Source organism: Leptopilina boulardi, unplaced genomic scaffold, assembly GCF_019393585.1.
Source record: "Leptopilina boulardi isolate dan_hultmark-lab unplaced genomic scaffold, ZJU_Lbou_2.1 LbouV2_341, whole genome shotgun sequence".
Lineage (NCBI taxonomy): Eukaryota > Metazoa > Arthropoda > Insecta > Hymenoptera > Figitidae > Leptopilina > Leptopilina boulardi.
The window spans coordinates 4,484,470-4,506,618 of record NW_026137909.1 but is presented as its reverse complement, the minus strand read 5'-3'; the positions used below and the strand labels follow the sequence as shown (position 1 = coordinate 4,506,618).

At 29.8% G+C, this 22,149-nt stretch overlaps 1 protein-coding gene across 1 annotated transcript in view; it reads left to right on the top strand.

The window, feature by feature from the left end:
- Positions 1-22,149, top strand: part of LOC127285745 (neuroligin-4, X-linked-like) — a 261,683-nt gene that overhangs the window by 167,354 nt on the left and 72,180 nt on the right. The gene's annotated exons all lie outside the window — the stretch shown is intronic.

Here is a 22,149-nt window from a genome sequence, read left to right as displayed (position 1 = left end):
CCATTCTAGGAATGCGAATATGCCCCTATATGTGCAGGTGGGGTTTCGAGAGAGAGAGAGAGAGAGAGTGAGGTGTGCGGGTGCTTTCGCATCACGATCATGTGGATGTTAGCGACTCAGCCAGAGTCTGCAAAACTTGTCCCTCGTACCGATCGTTACTCAAATTCATATCGCACTCTCTCTCTCTCTCTCCCCTCTGTAAAGTTCGACTACCCAACACCTATATATCGAGTCGCGGCCCTCGGTTCAATACCGGACAGTATTGTTTCAGAAATCCCATTATAAACGCCCCCCTCATTCACCCACAACCCGTCAGTATTTTCTCCCCGACTATGCGCCATCGTTGTGCCACTGTCGGCAAAACCCTTTATCGGACAGAAACTATTCTCTGCTAAAAGCTCTGAAAGCGTCTCCGATCCGACAAGTTTAAAATCGTGTTTCGCCTGAGGCGTACGCGACCCACATGCACACACCAACTAGACGCTTCTACCATATCAGATGCACACACTAAAGGGAACGGTAAAAGTATCGATGTCAACCTAGCTCAAGAGAAGACATTCTCACAAATGCGATACGATTCCATTCATTGCCACTATTCCCCGACTGAGCTTCACACGCAAACCTTTTGAAAACGAAATCTGTTGCATTTTTAAAATCTAGGACAACTTACTTTCCGTTTATTGCATCTTTTATTTCAAAATGCTGCATTTGCTTCTTCTTCTTCTTCCACTTCTTTATCTTTATTCATCTTATTTCAATAAATTGTTCAAACTATATTCGTATTTCATGATGCGAATCATTGGATTATAGTTTCTTAGGTCTAACATAATTATATTTTAAAGAAAGATTTAGGGATCTTAAAATCTAATCTTCGATAGTTTCTTGTAATAATGCTAACAGCATCTGGATATTTAGGATATCCATAAGATCATTTGCGTTTTGTAATATAAATTCTCTTAGTTTGACCCTTGTTTGCACCTTCGATTTATTATTTATAAATTGTTACGATATGTTGAAAAGAAACTTAACGGTCATAAAAAGGCTCTATTAAGCTCTACTTATACGAAAAAATTAAAAAAACGGCGGCATTTTAATTTATGCTTTTGTTTTTCTGTAAAACTATGGCAAAAATTAAAATGGCCCCGCTTTTTACCCTATTTTTACAAAAAATTAAAACAAAAAACTTAGGCATTTTAATTTCTGCTCTAGTTTTACTCAAAATTAGAGCAATAACGACGATATTTTAATTTCTGTTCTACTTTTTTGTATAAATAGAGCAAAAACGGCACCATTTTAATTTCTGCCTTATTTTTGACTAAAAATTAAAGCAGAAATTAAAGTGGCGCGATTTTTGTTATATTTTTACGAAAAACTAGAGCAGAAATTAAAATGGCATCGTTTTTGCCCTATTTTCACTAAAAATTTCATCACAAATTAAAATGGAGGCATTTTTGTCATATTTTAATGGAAAAATAGAACAAAAACGGCGCAAATTTTAATTTCTGCTCTACTTTTAGGGAAAAATAGATCAAAAACGGAGCTATATTAATTTCTGTTCTACTTTCTCCGTAAAACTATAGCAGAAATTAAAATGCCGACGTTTTTGTTTCAATTTTTAGTAAAAATAGGGTAAAAACAGCGCTATTTTATATTCTGCCATAGTTTTATGGAAAAAGTAGAGCAGAAATTAAAATGGCACCGTTTTTGCCATATTTTTAAGAAAAGTTGGAGCAGAAATTAAAATGGTGGCGTTTTTACTATAATTTCTATAATTTGTTTCAAAATTCCAGAAATTTAAGGAAATTCAATGACTCTTCCCTGACTTGGAGAATTTCCCTGACAGTACCCTGGACATGTAATACGATAAGTTAATAATAAAAGCTACTTGTAAAATAGAAATCCTAGTAAAACTTCCGAAATGCTTCCGGACTAATCTGGAGTTGTCCGAAACATTCCAGTTTATTTTAAAGTTGTTAAAATTTATCAATTTTCCAAGTCAATTGTAATATTTGAAAAAAGGAAAATGAAAAATAAAAAACAATCCCTTTTCTTAACGTTTCGACAGTACAGCTGTCCTCATCAGAAACTAAAAAAATTGTTTTTTTTATTAAACAAATATTAAAGTAACAATAATTTACAATTACTATAGTTAATTAATTTTAAAATTTTGAATATGACCGAAAAAAAGTCTGTTACTTCTGTTCAATGTTCACTGACAAACTAATCACAAACAATTTTTCATATAATACGGATTTAACAAACGAAAAGGTAGTGTACGTTCTTAGGTCATTGAACTCGTCGTAGTTGTATACAGATTAAAACCTTTTAAGTATAATTGTATTGATAGAAACTTATCTATGAAAAGTAAATTAATAAACTCTATTATTTGAATTTATAATTAGAAAAGAAGTTTATATAGTTTATGTTCCAAGCATTCTTTTTGATTCACCCACATAGCTCGCAGAACAATCCTTACATTTAATTTTATAAACACAATTTGTTTTTTGGTTTTTATTTGTAATGTCTTTGCCTTTCTTTACTAGATTATTATTCTGATTCATTTTTGAAATTGTTAAAATGTTGAATTCGTACAGTAAATTTGATGTTTTGTAAAAAATCTCTTCTGAATATGGTAAAACAATCTTTTCAACTCTACAATAATATGTTTCTTTATTAGGAAGTCGTTGATTTTGTTGATTCCAGTTTATTGTTAGGTTTTAGTTAAAAAAATTAGTCTGGCTAAATTTGTTTGTTCGATTTGTGTAACTAGTGAATCTGGAATTAATCTGTTCTAATCCGAAGTCAGTTCGATCAAACGTAACTAGTGAATGCAGATTCTAGATTTAGTGATTACACAGGTCGGATTAATTTCGGATTCAATAGAAGTAATTTTGCATTTATTAGTTCTGTATAATACGATTAATTTCGGGTTAATTCCGGATTTACTAGTCACACAAATAATACTAATTTCTGACTTAACCGGACTAATTCCGGATAATAGAAACCCGACTCTAGAGCAGACTGTTTTGAATTAATTCCACATTCCGAAATATAAACCAAAGTAGTGACTATTATATTGGTCAGAAGGCAACGTGTCTTCTACGCCGACAGTGAACAGTTCTTAGAGAACTTGAGACTCATCTCAACTGTGAGAGAACTGCATCTGGTGGCATGAGTAGAAACTGTAATAAAAGCACCAAATTCTAACTAAATACAGATTTTTGCGGACTAATTGTGGATTTAATACATACAGAATGTCCGATTATACCAGACTCATTGCGGAGTCAGATTTTTAAACCGACTGAATCTATTTAAATTTTACGAAAATAGTCGGAAAATGATATGAAATATTCCGAAATTAGTGCTGACAAAAAGATAAATATAAGATAAGTCGAAAATAGTGCGAAACTTTTATGAAATCAGTAACAATTCGATTCTAGGTCGATCAAAAAACTTAACCTAAAATGAGTCCGGAATAATCCGGAGTTTGTATGTGTAAGAACTTTGGTATTAGTCAGCAACAATCTGGTCTTAATCTGGTACAACATCTTTATCCGAAATGAGTCCGGAAAAATCCGGAATTTATGTGTACAAAATCCCCATTATTGTGGACTAATACCAGATTTTTTACATACAAATTTTCATTGAAGATTTTAGACCTTACTAAATACGATTTCGTTATACACAAGTTGCTAACTTATTAGAACTCCTTCCTTATTAAGATTTTTGTTCAGACTGCGACTGTTGATTTTGTACATATTAATTTAAAATTTTTCCGGACTCATTTCAAATTAAGATCTTTTACCAGATTAAATCAGGATTATTGTGGACTAATACCGAATTTTCCATATAAAAATTTCAGATTAATACGGATTTGTGTCGGATTCAATTTTTTGATAGTACTTAATCCGAATTGTTGCGTACTATTTGCGGATAATTAACACACAAATTCTAGACTCATTTGGATTATATAACTTGTAAGTTGAATAATATCAAATCATATAGCTCAGAATTTCGCCTATGAAATTTTTAATTACAAATAGCTGGGTTAGTGGAAAAAAGGACACGTCTGATTTTCGTTGAAAAAGAGGACACGTCGCGTTTAAGTTGAAGAAAAGGACACGTCGAATTTTATATTTTTATGTGTAAATTATTATTATTAAATAATAATAAAAATTGTTTTTTCATTTTATGATGTAATTATTTGTCTTTTATATTTAAATTTTTTTGTCCTACAATCAAAATATTTTTTATTAATTTACACATAAACGACCCGAAAAATTTTTGAAGTTATAAATTTTTTGCTGCATATACATCTTTCATCTTTTAATAAGGATAATTATAATTTTAATTTTTGTAAATTAGCGAAAACTGAAAATTATATTAAACAAAAATATTAATTAAGATAGAATTACAAAGTTAAATTTTCAATATTATAATTTAATTTTTAACCATTTTAACCAATATAATTTATTTCAGTTAAGTGATAAATAAATTAATATTTAAATGTCAACCTCAAAAAAAGTGTTACCAACTTGAATTTTTTTAAAAAAATATAAAATTCGACGTGTCCTCTTTTTCAACGAAAATCCGACGTGTCCTTTTTTTTCACTAACCCAGCGAAATAAATAGATATAATACCGGATTTTCTATATAAAGATTTCAGATTATTACAGACTTATGTCGGATTCAATTTTTTGACAGTACTTAATCCGGATTGTTTCATAATATTTGCGGAAAGTTTACATAGAAATTCTAGACTATTTATGGACTCATTTTGAATTGTTTTTTGATTTAACTAAAATCTAATTGTTGCAGGCTAATTGCGGATTTATTTCATGTCAATTTTAGAGAATTCCGGAATGATCTCAGATTTATCGTTTCATCCAGAGACTAATTGCTGATTAATACGGATCATTTTCGGATTGTTTTTTCGTATAATTTTTGAACTAATCCAGACAGATCTGTCTGCATTTAATCTGAAATCAGTCTGTGGGGTAATTCAAAATTGTTCTTGTACTAAATTTCTACTAACTTAGTAGAATTATTACTAATTTTACTTCTACTAAATTCTTCTTCTAATAGTGTAGTTAAAGGATTTCAGATCAGTGAATGCATCGTTGAATGGTTCAAATGATATGAGAATTCAAGTTCATAAGTGTATGTAATTAATTTATCATAATGACTTACTGGAAGAAGAAGCGTCCTAGGAATATCATCGTACGATGACAAAAGAGAAAATATTTGCAGGCGTCTACTGTTCCGATCACTGGTCACAAGAATACTGAGACCCTAACGAAGCGCAGGTAGGGTTGGTACTTGTTGGTTTGGTCAATGATGAATTGTGAAGTGGAAGTGTAGAGATGGAAAGAGATATGTATGAGAGAAGATTTTTGGCAATGTGGAATTGTCCGAATTATATATTGAGAAAGAAACTGAAGAGACAAAATGGTAATAATACAAAGGAAGAAGGTTAGAGGAGACAGGGAAATTGTAGTAGGTTGGCACAGGTGTGTTGATGGAAGAAAAGGAAGAGAAAATTTGTCTTCCACTTCCTTAAGAAAGGTAACGAAAGGAACCAATAGAAAATGGAGTGAAATAGAGGAAGAGATAGGAAATTATTGGAGAGACCGAGTAGAAAGGATACAGATAGATTAGAGACATGTGAATGAATAAAGAAAAAGTAGTGGATAAGTGAGTGACGTGAATACTGAATGGTATAATGGTCAAGATGAAAAATGAATGAATGAGCCAAAAAGCCTAATATAATAAAGCAATCACAATTTATCCATGGAGAGGAATTTGTTAACGAAGCCAAAAAATCGAAATTCTAAAAGTTAGCTAATTCATAGATACTAATAATTTTACCTACTTGTGTACGATATGGATTCTCCATAATCCTTATAGTAAATAATCAATATTTGAAGTTTTCTTCATTTTTCTCAAATTATGATTGAAAGCAGTAGGAAATTAAAAAAGTAATAAAAATATAATAATAATTCTCCTGCAATTAATTAAATTCTTCGATTATTAATTTTTATGGCATGTCGTAAATCATCATATGATACGTCTCCAATATTTATTCATCGAACTAAATACTGAAATCGATGAATTCCATAAAATGTAGAATGTCAAAAAAAAACCCTAGACATTAAAATTCCTTGAGTCTAAAATAATATAGCGAAACGTAAACTATATTGGATTCTTGATAGATTTAAAAAGCAAAATTTCATGTAAATAAAATCATACAATTGAAGGTTTTATTAGCGTACTTCTACTCGATTGATTACATTTCGAATTATCCAATGAAGCAGAAGAAAAATAGGTTTCAATAATAATTTTATTGGAAAAATGTTTTTCCAACATAATTGTTTCAAGTACCATCCTTGTTATTGACAAATATAGTTAGCATTCCTCTGAATGATCTGATAATCGAATCATATTGTAAATATTGTTTTGTAACTTGATATTGTTGACAATTTGTATCAAGATTTTTTATTTTATTTTTATTTTATTTTCATTTAATCTAAAATCTAACAAATTTTGGAGCGAGCATTAAAAATTTGCTGATCGCATGTTCGAGAATATCAACGTGAAAAAATACCCGAACACATAAAGAAATCGTAGAACTATCGAAGTCAGCTTTAACGATTCTAAGTTACGTGCTCGACACTCCTCTTCAACTTTCTTTCTCCGCCATGGTAAACACTAGGTCTTTTAAGTTCAGCGAAAAGTTGATCGGCAGAGATTGTGTCTGTATGTGTATGTATGTAAGCGACATGAATGTCTTACATTCACTATGGGGAAAAGTAGTTCGCGACTTCAGTGGTTGAAATAAGAGAAAAATTGCGAGAATTCTCTTTTTCCATTCACCTCCATTTTGCTTCTCTTTCTCTTATATTCACTCCCTTTCATCCCCGCGCCACACCAGAAGGCTGTCTCTGGCTCCTTCAACCCCGGGACTTTTCTCTCGGAGAGCATTCATTGTCCGGGGTAAAATTTCAGACGTCGAGAAAAATGTGAGACCGAGAACACTGTAGACTCTATCGATCCATGGCTGAAAAAATAACTTTTTTATTTTTAAATCAAAAGGAATTGGTTTTATTAAATTTTAAATATGTTGAAAAAGATAAGAAGTATTGAAAACATATTGTTTGAATTATAAGTATAATTATTAATTATGATGGATTTTTATATTGAGATAATCAAGCAGGATCAAAGAATATAAGGAATTTTGACTGATTTAGGGAACTGGGCAAAAGGAATATGAGAAAGATCAGAAAATGGAACTGGACGCTTATAAAGGAATGTTTCAAAAGAAGTAGGAAAAAAGGAGCAAAGAGGATAAGGATGGATAGGAAGAGGAATAAGGGTCAGGATGTGTCTTCAAAGAAGAAGTTCAAGCTTGGATATTGTGCCCTGGGTGACGGAAGTCTTAAAGACACTTAAAATGAGAACGGAACCTAGAAAGCAGAAAGAAACGACAATGTTGACCAAGATGATTAAAGGGTATAGATGTTTGCTAACGTTAAAAAAAAATCGAATGTAGAAGAAAAAGTATAAAAGTTGGAGAATCCGAAGGTGACTAAAAATCCCCTATCTTATTGAAGCTGTAGAATTCTAAAGCAATCCTAAAATTCAGAAACTAGAAGACACCAAAAATCTTCAGTAACTTGATAATTTTTAATTTTAGTTAAAAAAATTAAATTAAAAACCTACAATTAGTTAAAAATGGAAGATTTTGTAAATTACGTCTTTTTAGGAACAAAAAAAAAGGTGATTCCATGAAAACTATATATGGAGATTCTTGTTTTAGGTAAATTTTAACTTGTAACATCAAGCGAGGAATTACGAGGCTTTAGTTTAGACTTTAGGGCTCAGATTACATTCCCATGTTGAAACATTTCTGAGATTCAAATTTGCGTCGAGGCACAGAGCCGACAATTCACTTATCTGCATTCATCTGCCCTTCTGATCACCCTCAAAATACGTCCTTCCACTTGAGTCAGCGTTTCCTGGAGTTAATGGAAGTAGAGATATAGTCAGAGAGACCCCCATCCTGACATTGCAAGTCGTCTTAAACGCATTCTGCCCAAGGGTTGAAAATCAGAATGTAAACGGTAATTGCGTGTCGGGAATTATAATTACATTAATGTCCATATCAGATGTAAAATATCCCATATCGTTCCGTTTTAAATGATTTTATTTCTAATTTTCTTTAATTTTAATTTTTCCCGAAAAAAAAATATATAAGTTGCAATTACTGACAGAAATGAATTTTGATTGCCATTTTATTTGCCAGGGGAACGCCTCGTTCTAGTATTCATTAAAATATATATATATAAAGTGGTAAGTTATATCCGACGAAAGTTCGCCTATTCGTTTTCAAACGTTTCTCTCGTCCCCCTCCTTTTCCTCATTCCAAAAAGCTAACCTCATTGTGCGCATTGGAGTTCCATGCATTCCACTATGATTTCAGGAAGGAAATGGTGTGGAGAGCAATGAGCCTGACTCTTATATAAGTATTGAGAAAGTCGATTGAAATTCATGACTGTGATCGTGTAGTTCAGTATTGATCGATTTCAACTTCCTTGCGATTGAAAGAAAAATGTGAGTTGATTCTCTGATATGAATACAAAATTAAGCAACAAGATTGCAAGATAAGGAGCTTTATTTCAATGTATCGCAAAAAATAAAGTAATATAAATTTGAAAATTATTCCGCGTGCAAAATGACATTTTCATGTACTCTATAACTGTTTCTTTTCCGTAAAGCAGTTTTTTTTCATAGAAATCATTTATTTATGAATTTGAATTAGAAATCAAAATTGGCTATTTCATTCTTATTTTCTCCTTTGGGTAATGTAATTCCCATGAGGGGAAATTATTTCTGTTAAAGCAATTCTCGAAATTATGACAGTAAATAAAAATATAAATATGAGATTTATTATTTGAAATCAGATATATACAACTATTTCTCCGCCAATTCTAGGGAAGTGCGATTCCGACATCAATTTTATTAAAAGCAAAATAAGAATTGTGGTTTCTTATTATGGTGTCAGTAAAAATGATAGCGATATATAAAAATCAAAACAAATAAAAAAAAACATTTTCCTCTCATCGTCTTTTACTGCGTTTATAAGAAAACAATTAGAATATAAAAAGCAATCAGGAAATTAAAAATGAAATTCTCAACATAATGAATTATTACAATAAAAATTAAAATAACTAGTGTTTTATAATTTCTATAAACGCCAGATAAAACGATTTATTGAATAAATCCATTCAACGTTTCAAAATGAGTAGAATTCAAATACTATTTAACAATGCACCAGACCAATCAGATTGACCGCGTTGAGTGACTGTGTTCAGAGAGTGAATTTTTTTCCACTGATGAAAAGTCAAAGAGAAAAAAAATGTAAAATTGGCCATTTCTACTTTTATTGAAATAAATTCCTTTCGAATCAAATAATTCGTTTAATTCAGAGAATTCATGATTTCGAGTTTTCATATTGAAAAAAAAGAATGGAATTACGCTGTAAATAATAATAATTTAACATATATATATATGTTAAACATTTTTCTCCCAATGAAATTCAAATAATTTCTCTAAATTGATGTATTAATTTAATTAAAGTTAAATATAATTGATATATTCTAGATTAGTATTTGAAATTGAATTTCCAACGTGTGAAAAAATGTCTATAAACAAAATTCTCATTTGTCGTCCATGAAGTCTAGGAGGAATTCCAACTATAGTAGAAAAGAGTCAAGAAGCTTTCGCCTTAGCCAGCCGTATGTCCATTCGAAACTCTTACAGTGCTCTGTTGGATAATCTCAAAACTAAATCTAATTCCAATATTTTAGTGACATGTGAAAATCCACGTTACAACAAATAGCTAAAACGGATTTTTCCAGCTTTAAGAAGTTAGTTATTTTCCCTTATTTTGGAAGAACGAATCTCGTAAACTTTTCTTCTGATTTTCAATCTGTCGATACGAAAAATGTTCCTGATTTGATAGATCATACTCTAATTATTAGAAAAGATTTAGCTGGATTTTATTTTCAAGAAGCATTGATATTAATTAATTTAACGAAGTTTTAAACTTGTAAGTAAATTATAATAATAATTCCGAATTGCATCGGGATATTTTTGTTATTTAACGGACGTCCAAAGGGGAAAACCATTAGCTCCCGGAAATTAGGTTATCCATTAAATGCTCGTGGATATACTAGGGATTTCCTAATTCCTTTGTTCCTTATCCCGCAATTTCTTAATAAACAGAATTCTGACGGAAATTCTAAGGAATTTTGTCATGAGAAAAAAACGAAATACAGACAATTCAATAAGACATTCGAAAATTTGAACTTTGGAAACGAAGAAGTCAGCAGCTGCACTGATTCGAATATATTGCCAGTTTCTCTCTAGCGTCAGTGGAACAAGTCAAGATATCAGACAACTCAAATGGTGAAGGTTTTGTTATCCAGTGAATAGCAAGTAAACCTGCACCATCTGTGCCGTCCGAAATCCTGACTTAGACTACTAACACTATATTGTTAGACCATTGCGTCGCACAATGTGGTCAAACTCCTTTCTCGATGAAAAAATTCAATCTACAAAACGATTTTTTCATTTTCAAAAATTAACAAAAACGAATCACTATATTTAAATAAAAATGTTTCCTCCTCGAATTTCTTCTTAAATTTTCAAATATTGAATCTTTTATATTCGTCAAAAATTTAACAATAAAAAAACAGATATGATATATTTTTAAAAGATGTTTATTTTTATTTATTTCAAGTGGAGATTTAGGATTTAAAAAAAAGAGTTCTTGTGATTTCAAATATTGTCATGTTCTCTGAATTTTACTACCAATCGATAGGATTATTTATCCCTTTCGTTTTGCTCTTCATATAGTAGATTTAAAAAAGAAAAACACAGTCAACTATTCAATTGTTTTTTACTCGAGATTTTCTAAATATATTTTTAATCTCCAAACAAAAAAGTAACAGAGATACAAGTTGTGTTTTTTTTCCACTATTTCATCAAATCGAAAAACGTATTAATTTTCATTTTTAAAAATGAATAACATATTTTTAAAGTCAATATTTGATGTGATATATTTCGTAGATGTTTCATCATATACAGTTTGTATGTACGTATATGAGTAAACATACTTTGATGATATATCAAGAAACTTGCGATTGATGAAAAAAATATGTTATTACGATCAAGATTTCGTGATGGGATGACAAATTCCCAAAGGCTATTGACTTTTTTTTTAAACGAAAATAATGTCAGTGTGTAGCTCTACTTTATGGTTTTAAATTCCTAAAATTCAAAGGAATAGTTGAATATTAAATTTTTTTTTTACAAAAAATGTAAATCAAAATTTGATTTGAATTGGTTTTGAAGAAACAAGGCGCGCGCACAATGACACAATGAATATTCTGCCAAAGGCAGCAATAAATTCATTGTTTTATTTCATAAAACAAGAACTCAACGTCTAAATTGCATGAAACGAACACGCGTGTGTGACGAGGTTTCGTGTTGCGTTGTGCATTCAATGTGCTAACAATATAGACTGGGAGGTTCATATAAATAAGAGAATGGTTTACGTTGATGGATTTATCTCAATTGAAATGAAAATTAATTCAATTGAATTCAATTTGCAAAATAAGATATTCAATTCATTGTAATAATATAAAATTTTGGAATTTAATTTCACGAATTAATCTTTTATCTAAACTTTTTAACAATCCATTTCAAACTATAATAGATATATATATACACAAGGTGGAAAATAAAGTAACACCTAACTTTTATCTTCAATATAACTTTTTCAATTTCACTGTTTCTGTGGATCAATTATTTTATTGTAAACTCGTTTTCACGACTGATATCCACTTCCGTTGATACAAATTATTATCTAAAATCCATAAAATATAATTTTCAATTTTATTTCATCAAAATAAATTACAGATAATTGCAGTTACATTTCTTTTTTTCTTGTTGTATTGATTGGATAAAATCCATAAGAAAGTAATAACATAATAAAAGTCTGAATAATTCTTTGATAATTAATTAACTTCTTCAATTAATTTTGATGGGAGATCGTAAATCATCATACGGTACTTTTCGTATATAATCATTTATCCAACTGGATGCTGACATTGATGAATTTTAGGATGACACTCAAGCAAAAAGGCTAGTCATCAAAATTCCTTGTATCCAAAATTATGTAGCAGCATCATGAACGTAAAACAATACCAATTGTTCTTAAATTATTAGAAATTATGAAAAACCAATTTTGCAATTTCGCAAAATTATTAAGAGAATATTTAAATTTTTTTAATTAATTTATTTCCCTTCATCCCAAATTATATAGATTCCGCTATTCCCACTTTTCACATTTCGTATTTCGATTTCCATTTTCCAGATTCCGCATTCCATATTTAAAAATCTGTATTCCGAATCCTATATTCTATATTCCGTATTCCACATTCTGGATCCCACATTGCGGATTCCATTTTCCACATTCCGTATTCCGGATTCCACTTTCAGAATGTGAGATGTGGAATCTGACATTTTTAATGTAGAATCCGGAATGTAAAAAGTGGAACCTGGAATATAGGATTCAGAACGTAGAATCTGGAATCTGAAAAGTGGAATTCAAAATGCGTAATCCTGAATCTAAAAAGTGGAATCCGGAATGTGGGAATGTGGAAACCGGAATGTGAAATTGTAAATACAGAATGTGAAAAGTGGAATCCGAAATTTGAAAAATGGAATACGGAATGTGTAATCCGATATGTAAAAAGTGGAATCCCGAATAGGGAATTTTGAAAATGGTATCCGGAATATGGAATCTAAATTACGGAATTTTGAAAGTGTGATTCGGAATGAGGAATTAGAAATACGGAATTTGGAATCCGAAAAACGGAATGTGAAATCTGGAATTTTTAAAGTGGAATCTGAAATACGGAATTTTAAAAGTGGAATCCGGAATGTGAAATTATAAATACAGAATGTGAAAAGTGGAATCCGAAATTTGAAAAATGGAATACGGAATGTGTAATCCGATATGTAAAAAGTGGAATCCCGAATAGGGAATTTTGAAAATGGGATCCGGAATATGGAATCTAAATTACGGAATTTTGAAAGTGTGATTCGGAATGAGGAATTAGAAATACGGAATTTGGAATCCGAAAAACGGAATGTGAAATCTGGAATTTTTAAAGTGGAATCTGAAATACGGAATTTTGAAAGTGGAATCCTGAATGTGGAGCCTGGAATACTTTTCATCAAATGTAGCAAATATCTTGCTGTATCAGCTAAATCGTCACCTCAAACAGTTAATTGATTTCAATTTGATATTTGCTGCTACAGCTAAATCATTTTTCTCCTTGTGAATATAGTAACAATTTTAGAATATTGAAGCAGTATTGCCAATATTGCTGCATGATTAGATGTTATGTATGAATTGTGGCTATAAGTATAATAAATCAAAATACACTCAAATGGATAATTCGATGACGATTTGGATATAAATAACTAAACAACCACGAATAAATTGATCGTTTATTGCGCGTGTTGTATATATATCTATATTTAATAATAGTTATAATGAACAATAGTAATAAATTAAAATAATCATCGGAGTACGTCCGTTGCGCGAGACTAGTCTCTCGAGAGATTCATCACGAGCCACCACGTCCCGCGATAGGCAACCGGAAGCGTTGGGACGTTTCCGGGCGCTCACTGTCTGTATGAGGCGCGCGTTCTATTGTATTTTTATATTTTATATTTTTGCGTACATTTTTTTTAATTTCTGAACGTTGTTTCTGCACCCTATATTCTATCCGCAACACAACTTTCCGGCTGAATCCAGCTTTATTTCTGCTTAAGCATTATAATTTATTTATCATCTACATTTCACCTTGGATCAACGCAAACGTTACATTCGTGAAATTTGTCAAATGTCCCTTCGTTTATATTAAACTTTTGTTTGGAATTTTTTTTTTTTTAATGATTTCTGCGATTTGGTCATAATTCTATATACTGTGGAATTGTGGAAATTTTGCTAGAACCGGAAAGACTCGGAGATTCCGTCGAAATTATCATAATAATTTCCAACGAAGTATCGAATGATTTCTGCCGAAACGGAAATTCGGTAGTGATACTTCTTCGAAAAAATTACACCATACACTGCACTACATTAGGCCATCCTACGAAAGTCCTAAAAATATTCATCAGTTTCCGGAGATTAGGATCCACGAGCATTTAATGGATAACCTAATTTCCGGGAGCTATCGGATTTCCCTTTGGACGTCCGTTAAATATCCAAAAAATTCTGAGGCAATTCGGAATGGTCTAACAACCCTTTCTAATAATTAGAGTATGATCATTAAAAAAATAGAAGATTGTAATAGAAGTATATTTCATTAATATTATAAACAAGACAAGTTTAACCGCAAATGTCTTCTTAAAGGCATTTTCTTTTGGAAAAATGAAACCCATTTTTTTTTGGAGTTCTTTTATTTCCATGAAGAAATGAATCGTTCCATTAGCTGAAGACGATTTAATACCAGACGCCTGGGGAGTAACGCCTTTTCCCTGCCCCGAGATTTCGATTTCCTCTCCTTTTCATCGAATCTTTCTTACGCGCTCTGTAAAAGTGATAAATCAAAGGAGAAAACATTCGTTGGTCTGTACGCGCTCGCTTCCCGCACGATTTCCCGCGTCGACATGCCTAAACGGTGTGGTTTTTACTATGAATACCATAACTTACAATCCAGAGAGTTTTCCCCCTTTCCAATCTCTCTTCACCATTTGTTTTACGCTTCTTTCCACAATTTTTCTCTCTACAACGAAAGCCGTATTCCTCCACGGATTTTACAACTGGTGTCCACATAAAAAAAAAAAAATTTTACCCCTTCCTATCTTTACAAGCATATGCCAGGTACATTTAAAACTGCTCCCATTATGTTTTGAATTAGACAAATCTGTCTGATTAGAAAACATGAGATATAAAGTAATTTTTGGTTTAATTGCTGATCGAATAATTTATGGAGAACTTGTAATTTTGACCTGATACAGAAGGGGCTAACGAAATGTTTTTTTCCATTTTCTTGACGTCCTGTAGATTAATACAGAATACTTCTTTTTAATCTCAAAGGGATAGTTAGATTGGAACTATGGGAGACTTTCATCTTCCATTCATCCATTCGTAAAACAATTCCCTGAATTCTTTGGATGGTAAAAAATAAAAATTCCCCCTTGCGAATATAGTCATTCTAAAATCATCAGTTTATAGATATATATCAAGAATCTTGTTGAGTCAATTTAGTGACATATTCAAGGAAGCCAAATTGATTCCTTAACCGCAACTCGTATCTAGTAAAGGATTATTCCATACGGATCCTTTACTGAAAACTTTCGTCTAACGACACAGATTAGGATTTCACAAGTATTTCCCCTAGAGTCCCACGAATGACGTCCTCTCGTAAAACCACTTCATGCTTTCTCTCTGTGGGTAGAGTTTGCAGGACGGAAACTCAGCATAGTCCTCTGTAACTATAAGTCAATACTTCGTAGCATACTTTGAAATCTAGTTTGCACCTTCCACTTGGAAAGATTCACCCGGAAGGGCTCCCTGGTGAATTTCGTGTTTCCAACGGAAATCCTAAGGTATTAGGAATTATCAGAATTTCGAGTTTTTTTTTTTAAGAAAAAACAAAATTTATCAATTCTGAAGATTCCCGAAGTGACGGGAAGTTTCTTTTCGTTTCGAATGGAGATAAAAAATTTCAGGAATTCTAAATTCAGGGAAATTAAAGGGGAATTCAGTGAGGAAATTGAGAAGGTAACAAAACCCACATATAATTCCAAAACAATTCAAAACTAATTGAAAATCGATAAGGAATTTTTATCACTGTATATATATAGATCACGAATCTCTGAAGAAAAGTGACGAAAGTTTTTATTGGTCTTCTTTTCTTCTCTCGCTAAAATGCATCGTCAATAATTCAAGATAAATCGAGCCAATTTCGACAGGAGTTTCTGACGGAAGTAAATCTCGTCAACGTGATTATATGGACTGGAATCTAGAAGGAGAGGAGAAGAATGGGCGACTCCTCCAATTTTCAATACTAAATCGATGTGGTTGTACACGGCAGAAATCGCGTCTTGCTATATAGACAATTCTAAATCAACAAGGATTCTTGGATGAATAAATAGAAGGAAAGATAGAAATCGAGAGACAGAGAGAGAGAGAGAAAGGAGAGGACAAGGGAATAAGAGAGTAATACAGTGAGAGAGATGAAATGAGGGTAAAATCCCCCAGAGTCTCCTGGACGCATCCCATTACCCTGCGGCTCTTACGATCGAGTCAGATTCCCTTGCAGTTGTACTGTACGGTAAATTTGCTTTTTCTATTAGAAGATGGAGGGGAGAAAAAATTGGAGGGGAGTGAGGATAAATCTAGGGAATTACTCGACGTCAATCTATGCAAACCTCGCACAACCAGGTTTGCTCTACCTTTTTTTTAAAAAATTGTTACCGTAGTTTCACATGGAAATAAGAATTTTAACAGCGAATTCTATATAGAAATGAAACAAAGAGTGAGAAATATAAGGGGAACAGGAGGCAAAAGAGAGAAAAAGTTTGGAAAAAAAGTCTGTTGGACTAAGGTTTAGGGAGTTTTTTGTCACACAACCGAGCAAATATACGCGACGGGAAGCTAGTGCATAATTTGTCGCTACATCAACTTCACAGTGTTGTCAAGCGTGGCCTCAATTTCGAGCTGAAAAAAAAATATGCGACTCCTGCATAATGTACAATTCAATGCGCCCCGAGGAGGTTTAATTTTAAATAATTATAGTTCCTTCATTTTTTTCCCCTCTCCTCTATATATATATATATATAGAGTTGTATATAAACTTTAGTTTTAAAAAAGTAATTATTTCGTACTGCCTTTTTTTTAATACACGAATGAAACAACACATAACTTGATGATAGAGTTTGGAAAAGTTTTTTTTTTTTTCCTTATATACAGTCTTTGGTTCTGACAGGAGCCTTGGAGAAAAATATCTTGGAAAAATCCCGTCCCTCTAATTTAGATAAATGAGTAAAAGTTATTTCCGCGTCCTCTGACAACAAAATTATTCGTAAAATCTTTTATTCAATTATTTAATATACTTAAGGGAAATGACATTTTCTTTTATTTTCATGTAATTCTTATGTTCTAACTTTAAATTCAGGTTTTTAATCAAACTGATTATATAATACTTGTTGAATTCTTTTCGGTAGTTCTCTAGTAATTTTAAAGGATTCACTTTTAAATCATTTTTTAAAATCGTTGTTATTTGTTATAAATTATATCGAAAATCATATACCGTATTGGTAATATAAACAATATTAATTATTAACAATTTCTAGAGTAGAAAAATTGAATTAGATTATATTATTGTTATAATATAATAATTAATAATTAACTTTAATTATAATTTCAATTTCATACATTTTTATACATATCAATATTCATTCAGTTTAGAATCGCTTTTAAATCAGAAAGAATTTTTAGTCTGTAAAAATATAAATTGATGAAAACTTTGTAAAATAGTTAATTTTCATATTCATGAAGCTTCTTATCAGAATAGATTAAATCATATAAAACACTGATTTCCAATAATCAATAATTTAAGTATTTAATGAGGATTAAATATGTACATTATTTCTGGGAAACGTGAAAGACTTTAAACAAGTAAAATATAGTTCTTTATCTCCCGGTATAATATAATAATAATAATAGAAAATTAATCAAAATATTTTGTTTAAATGAGAAATTGCTTTCTCAAATAATTATTTTCAGAAAATATTACAAGAAATTTTCATTCATAATAGTATATATGAAGCTATTTTCATCTTAAACAAATTATTTTATTAAATTTTTTATTTAAAAAAAATGTACGTGATTTTTATGTATTTGAAAATTAAAATTTTTTTGAAATGTGACGCGCTATCAGAAAGGGATCTAAAGGCACTCTTACACCTTTTTGGCTGCCTGCAGGTTACCATGACAACACATGAGAGTGAGAAGAAAAGAAAATTTAAAAATTTGAATATTCAAATTTTCTGTCTCACTCTCACTCGTACGTTGCCATGGTAACCTGCAGGCAGGCAGCCAAAAAGGTGTGAGAGTGCCTTAAGGAAGTAAAAAATTATAGGTTATGTTTATGATAGTTATACCTTGAATAAAAATTCTTTCTCAATTATGTAATATAATCAAAATCAGTTTTTATTGAATATTTTCAATGTAAAAAAGATGTTTTGTAGAGAGTTGTTTCTTTATGTGTATTTTCACTCCAAACTATCATAAACATAACCTATAATTTTTTGCTTCCTTAGATCTCGTTTCTTTTAGCAAGTATCACAAATTCATTTATTTGTAATATAAATTTACCAATGAATAAATAAAGTGGTACTTTCAAAGAAAAGAAGATCTAAAAAAGCAAAAAATTATAGGTTATGTTTATGATCTTTTACAGTAATAATGTTTAATAATTTTGTAAAAATAAAAACTCAATTTTTTGAGTGTTTATTTTTTAATAATATATATATATATATATATATATATTATGTAAATAAATAGTTTTTAAAAAGAAGTTATCGACTCTCTCATTGGAGATTTCATATAAATCATGCTTTAATATTATTCTGGCTTTTCGCAGGAGTCAAGGGAAATTCGTGCAATTTGAAACTTCAAGTAGAAAAGTTGTTCATAAAGGTATAAACTAGTTTTCTAGAAAGTTTTATTTAGAATAAATCAACTGTTAAAAAGTTATGACGGTTTTATTTCCACGCGGTATTCTCGTGTGTGTGTCCGGCAAAACTACATTATCTCCCTTTTACCCCTCTTCCAAAAAAAAAAAAACAACTGAACAGCATGTAAACTGTGCCGAAAAACAATTTATTTTTTATAACTTTTCAGACGAAAAATAGAAAAAAAATTATAATACCTATATTATTTGCATATTCATAATAAACTTTAATGTGAAAATTGTATATGAATATAATCATATTCTATCAGAAGAAAATGGACAGGATAAAATCTATGCTTTTACGTATATGTTTTTTATTTTCATCTATTTTTTAAATAATTTTTATTTATATTTTATATTTATATTTAAATATATATATGATTGAAGGAATCAATAAGATATAACTACCGCACCCTGCTCTAGTGATAATTTAGTGACTTTATAGTAATTTTTAATTTTAACAATAAAATAACTAAATTTTCACTAGAGCAGGGTGCGATAGTTGACGAGAATTATGACAAATGGCGAGTGGAGACAATAGAAACCAACCAATTAGAAGGAGAGTCTGGGTGCAGTCATAGCTCACAATGAGTTTTTTGAGGAGGATCGTCATAGTAACGTATAAGAGTTAGAGAAATAAAAGCATTATTTGTTTCTCTCACTCCTATACGTTACCATGACGACCCTTCTCATTTCTTCAAGCAACTCGACTGTGACTGTACCCTTATGGTCCTGAGATATCACTATGTCTGTATGTCATTTTGATGTCTCGGTATTAATTTGCAACAGTCGCTGAATTCTAACTTACATTAAATGTATTCTATTGCATTGTATGTGTACTATAATTATTTTGATAAATTAATTGGCTTTTACAAGCAAAGTAATGAGATGCAGTAGACAGATCGGTTGCGTGCTTTATAGGTGTGGAGAAGTCGATCATAAGTTTGCAAATTGTAAAAAAAAGCTCTGGCTGCTTCTTATTATAAAAGTTGCAGTCAGACTCAGTCAAACAAATAGTTAGTAATTTTATAAAAGTTTTTAGATTTTAGCCTTTTTCTTAGGTAAAAATTCCTTTTTTCATTATTATTTAATTTTTTTTTTCTTATGAATTTGTAGAAAAATACAAGTGCCCCAATAAAATAAAATTTTTTATTAAATGTTAATGTATATGATTCTTAATAAAACGAAAATTATAATTTTTTTTATTCAAATTGTAAAATAAAATATTAATTTGTAAATTCATTATGACATTCATTAAAATTTTTAACTATAATATTTAAAAATTGATGATGGAAGTTAATAAAATAATGTGTAGAATGCGGTTATATAATATAGTTTTAATACAAAAAGGTAATTAAATATTCACAATTGTAACTGCTATCATGAATGACAATTTCAATTTATGTAAATTCCTTTTACATTTCGAATTTTATTATTAAATATTTTGTATTATTGCATTCAAATAGAATGTTATAAAAATTAATTAAATTTCATTATATTGTCAAATATATTAAAAAATATTTTATTTAATTATTGTTATTAATTATTTATTTAAAAAATATGGAAAAACTAAAAGAAATTGTAACTTCTGATAACTTTGGTTTTTAATTTAGCGACACTGAAAGCTTTATAATTAATATTCGCTTTACATAAATTTTCTGCGGGCAAATAAAACAAGTTTAATGAAGCAAGTATACTTTTGCACTTCCCTCACTGAAGAGAACCTGTGCCACGTTATTAAACTTAGAAATGAATTTTTATTCTCAAGCTATTTTCACGAATTAATTTAAACAATATAAAAATAATTAATTATTTTGAAAATCGTAAATTATTTAAAGATATTAAAATGAAAAATTAAAAAAAAATTAATAGTTTAATATAATTTCTAAATTTAAGTTTTATTCAACGAAACATAAAAATTTTAATAAATTTAGTGCTTACTATTCGTTATAAAAATAACTTTAAAGTATATAAATTTATTTTCCAGATTTATGAAAAATTAACTCTCTCTCTCTCTCTCCCTCTCTCTCTTTTAAAAACGATGAAAAGTAAAGAATAAAGTAAAGGCGATTTAGCATAAATCGTACATTGATATCTTGTGCTTCGTAAGTTGAGTGCATTTCGAATAAGCTGAAACTTTATGCGTAAAGTTATTCAGGAAAGTATAAATAAGTTTTCTGAAAAGTTTTATTTAAAATAAATTGAACGTTTAAAAAGTTGTGCAAGTTTTATTTCCTTCAACACGGTTGGTTGCCTTCCATTCACCGATATGATGCTTTAAGTGAAAATACATCAAATAACTTTTACGAGATTAAAAAATATATGTTATAAACCACGTTATACCTTCAATTTTTCTAAAAATCAAATTTTTCTTTTTGGTGAAAAAAAAAAAATAAATAAAATGTAATTTTTTCCCACTCTTGAATTAATTCTTCAAAAATTAAAAATTCGTTTGCATGAATTAAATATTTTTCTATAACACTAAAAATTTGAATAAATATGCGTTTTTTGGAATATATATTCATGAGTCCAAAAACCTTTTAAAAAATTATAGGGACACGGAAATTTTTTCGAAGAATCATTTTTTATATTAATAATAATATATTTATTTTAATGCAAGTTGATATCTTTGGTTAAGTCACACAAGGGCAAAAAATTTGATTTTGTTTTTTCCCTGATTTTCAGATAGAATTTTGACTTTTTCCCTGATCCTGATGAAAAAAATTTCAATGGAAATAAGAAATAAGACAATTTTTAAAAGTAAAAATTTGAATTAAAATTTTTAGATTCTCTAGCTGCTTTAAAATTATTTTTTTTAAATAATTTTAAAAAAGTTCTTTGAGAATTACCTTTTTTTTTTGAAAAAAAATCAACTAAAATACGTCTAAAATTGAAAAAAAAATACAAAAATATTTCAGAAAAGGTCTTCTTTGAGAAACTGAATCTTGTTCTAGCCATTACATTATTTTAAAAGTTTTTTTATTATTTAAAAAACTATACTCATTTAAAATAATGTTCTGGCTTGGAGAAGATTCAATTTCTCAAAATTTCTCCTTCATGAAAGCTTTTTATAAATTTTTTTTAATGTTGTCAGTGACAAAAAATTAAGTATAAATTTCGTTTCATAATTCTATAAAAAGAAAGTTACAAAATTTATCTCAATTTTTTTTTTTGTTGAAAATTTGATTGAATATATTAATTTAAAAAATTGTTCATATTTATTATATCATTTGAATTTTTTTTTTTATAAAAAAAATACTGAAAATAATTATCGTAGTTATAAAAAATTATTCCTCGAGTAAATTTTTTTTTACTGCGAATAAGTCGA